Below are 3,722 nucleotides of genomic sequence, written 5' to 3'. Positions count from 1 at the left end.
TAAATGTACATTCTTTTAGCTCTAAAGAACAATCACAAAAAAGAGAATTTTGAAAAAATGTCGTAGAAATTGTTTTTCTAACCCAATTAATATAAGCTGTCCATTTTAGTGAGATGGTTAGACATAGTCCTCATAAGGATTTTTTTTATTCCCAAAATTTTTATAGAGCATTATCATCATTAGATTAACAATACTAGAAAAGGAAAAAAAAAAAGATTTTGAATTTGTGTAGACCTAGATCTTGAAATTCACCAAATGGATGGTCGAGATTCATTATTAGAGGGTATTAATTTTGACCATATCTAGGGTGAAATTGAATTTGTTTTTTCGTAAGATTGATTATGATGATGAAAGAAATGTGAGAGCAAAATTTGGGATCATACAAATGCCAAAAACATGGTTTTCTAGATGCGTAGTTGTATTATACTGGTATACAACTGTTGCATGAAATCTTTGCCCACATATATTATATATATTTCTTTTTGACAAGAGTATGAGTATTATCAATTAAACACCGTGCTTACTATGGAGACATTCAAACAAAACAGGAGATACAACTAGTGAGTCTAAAGAGACTCCTTTCTTAGCCAGTTCATCTGCAATGGACTTAGCTTCTTGCTAAACATGATTGAAGGAACAACTACTGCCCGAAGATAGATCCATCCCTTTGCCACTGAGAATAGCCGTCAAGAAGGTCTTGACAAGCTTTTACACTAGTTGATGACATTGTAGGAATCACCTTTGAAGACCAAACTATTCTCCAAGCCTTTGTCCCTGTATAACAAAAAAATTAAATAACGGACTCATAGATTACATATTCCTTAAAAATTAGATCTGGAACCAATCTCAAAAATGTATTTTTAAGAGGGGACTAGTTTCCACATGAGTCCTAGGACTCATAGAACCGTTTCCTTTGAATAAACGACATCAAAGAGCAGTCAGTTCTATTGTGTGTGCTGAAAGTATGCAGTGTAGGAGCAACCGGGATAGATGTGAACATGGGAGTCATATGGGTTTACTTCCCTTACTCTGCTTTCACTTGTTTATTTATTTGTTATTCACATCATTGACATTTTTATTCAATAATCTTGACCCTCTATGAGACCCCAATGGTCCCAAGGGATGACTTTCAATAATCGAAGTGCTCGAAATTATTTTTGTAGAGCATTTTGTAGGGCTTAAAAACTTGTATTTTCAAATGAAAGAACTCTTTTGTGATTATGAGTGAGTTTTTTCATTCCAACTGCCTACGAATTGGCACGAAAAAATACATTGGGATCAATTGGTATGAAAAAACTCTCATACCTAATTACATGATGGACTTATTTCATTTGAAATATTTTTTACAAATTTTTCACACATACTGAATGTGGCCTAATGAAATTATATCGGAAGGCGGCCTTGGATGCATATAGTCATATTGGTTGTAGTATATTTCCCATAACTCCAAATTAAAAAAGAAAAAGGTTACCTTTCATACGTGAAGGTGATAGAAAATGAGAAAAAAAAAAAGAAACTAAAGGTGGAAATATATGGTACACACCATGTGTATTTAAAGACATATCCCAATATTTGCATGTAGATTCAATTAGAGCAGGAAGGCTACACATTATATTTACTTTTATGTTCTCTGCAATCTCATTCAAATCATATTGTTGCATTGACATCAATCCTATTTCCAAAGGAACCACTAAAAGGCTAAAAGAAAATCCTTTTTCCATACATAGATTGTGTATAGTATTCACAACACCGTTCCAAAGCAAAGACAGGTTAAGCAAATAAAAACCCCAAATTCATATAGCTTATTTAAGATTGCCCCACACAAGAGCAAGAATTTACTGCAATTCTTGCTCCACAATTTCACCCCGTATCCTACTAACAAACACAACAATTTTTATCATTTTGGGAGATCATTTTGTTGAACAACCACAAATAGTTGGAAAAAAACTCTGATGATGATCATGAAAATCATTGTGTAGGAGGAGGTGGAGGATAGGTCTGTGGAGGTCTCTCTGGAGGTTTCCAAGGTCTGTTTTTTCCAGGAATTGGAGGAGACGGCGGTGAAGAGCCTGTTCTCCACGGCCTCATCTCCTTCATCTCTACAACCAAGACAACAACCAAGTGCTGCTCTTTAATGTTACAAATCTAAAATGACAAGATTACATGATCTCGATCTCTATCTATCTCACCTGTATAAAATTCATTCGATTTGGAAGTCGCGGCGACTGGACCAGAGAGAATGGCCAAGACAAGCAGGACCATGGTTACCAGCTGCAAACCTTGAAGGTCTTTCATCTCTCCTTTGTTGTCACAAATGATCCATCAGATGCCCTGGTTATATGGTGAAGTTGACTGACCGAAGATGGGAAATGCATTATAATAACTAAAATAAATTACATCGTGCGTTCCCACCTAAATAAAATTATGTCCTACGCCATAACCATAATCAGCCCTTAATCTTTATGGCGATACGCTAAGTATTTGACCTTTTGCTAAACAAATGCGTAAAATTACATGCTAACCCCGAAGGTTAATCAGCCCAACAAGAAACCCCTAGTTTTTTGGTCGACCCCACCATTTTACTCTTTGCTCAAGAAAACTCCCTAATGACTTTCTTTGTTTAATTTAGACCAGAGTATCTATTATAAACCAATAATTATATTTATAAGAAGGAAAATAGCTCTTTCTTCTCCCATTCCTTTAGGGCCCGTTTGGTTATCTAGAAATGGGTCTCTGGGAGAACCATTTCCATAGAAACTAGCCGTTGGTTGCGCTCCCAGAGTGGGAATCTGATTTCTGCATGGTGACTGAATTGCACATTTTAGGCGTTTTTGTGGAATTATTAATTCACCAAATAGAATATTATAACACTATATGATATTATATCATAATAATTGTATATATTTATTGTAATAATAAGAAAATGGACCCACTTGTTCTGGGTTACTTACCTATGAAAAAATATGTTCCGGGTTTGAAACCCAAACAAGCACGAGTATGGGGGTCAATTGACTCAAGTGATCTACATGGATAAAATTACAAATGTGCCCTTAGATGTTTAGGGTTACCAACCCATAAACAAGTTAATTTGTCTATATTTAACAAAATTCCAGTAGAGGCACCTAAATAAAAGGATATTTACAAAGTTAACACTTTATACCTAAAATTGTTGATCAAAGTATAAGATTGATATTTTGAGGTGGTTTGACCCTTTTAATAATACTTTCGCTAATAATTTGACTCTTGGCAGGTTTCATATGTGTTGTGTGGAAAGAAGCATTTTTTTATTCTTCTTCTTAGGCTTATGTAATGTCCTAGGATACAAAGAAAACAAATTTCGGACAAGTCCCCGCTAGTATAGTCTTTTATTTTGACATGCTTTGTTAAAACATGACCATACTGTGTAATTCTCTTCAAATTTTCGGCGGACACCATATCCAAATAACCCCACTTACGTCGCTCTCCCAAAATGCATCAATATTCAGTCTCATCCAGTAGTCTTCCTAATAAAAAATTGCAAAATATAAAGCAAATGGTGTAACCATTTTACAAAATTCACTTCATTAAGGTGATCAATTCATACCGTAGAGTTCCAGTTCTTGTGCTCAGTTTCAACCAAGTACCTCTTTAAAGCTCATAGTGAAAATACCAAAGTTGCCCTTTTCTGGATTGGAACACCAAACAAGTAGGGATATTTGGTAAATGTGGGGCCCAGTTAATAG

General features: G+C 35.0%; 1 long non-coding RNA gene across 2 annotated transcripts; it reads right to left on the bottom strand.

Moving 5' to 3' along the window:
* Nucleotides 1–400: 400 nt before the first annotated feature.
* LOC148779011 (uncharacterized) lies at nt 401–2,315 on the bottom strand. 2 transcript variants are annotated; one of them, XR_016048284.1, is made up of 2 exons: nt 2,190–2,315; nt 401–2,099 (listed from the first exon to the last, which is right to left on the bottom strand). It is a non-coding gene; the product is annotated as an uncharacterized LOC148779011 (long non-coding RNA). The 2 variants fall into 2 exon arrangements; XR_016048285.1 differs by having other exon boundaries at nt 401–774.
* Between the last annotated feature and the right edge of the window lie 1,407 nt (nt 2,316–3,722).

The sequence above is a fragment of the Amborella trichopoda genome, chromosome 13, assembly GCF_054954075.1.
Source record: "Amborella trichopoda isolate Santa Cruz 75 chromosome 13, AtrichopodaSantaCruz75HAP2 v2.0, whole genome shotgun sequence".
Classification (NCBI taxonomy): domain Eukaryota; kingdom Viridiplantae; phylum Streptophyta; class Magnoliopsida; order Amborellales; family Amborellaceae; genus Amborella; species Amborella trichopoda.
Note: the sequence above shows the minus strand (reverse complement) of the source record. Positions and strands in the feature narration are given on the sequence as shown.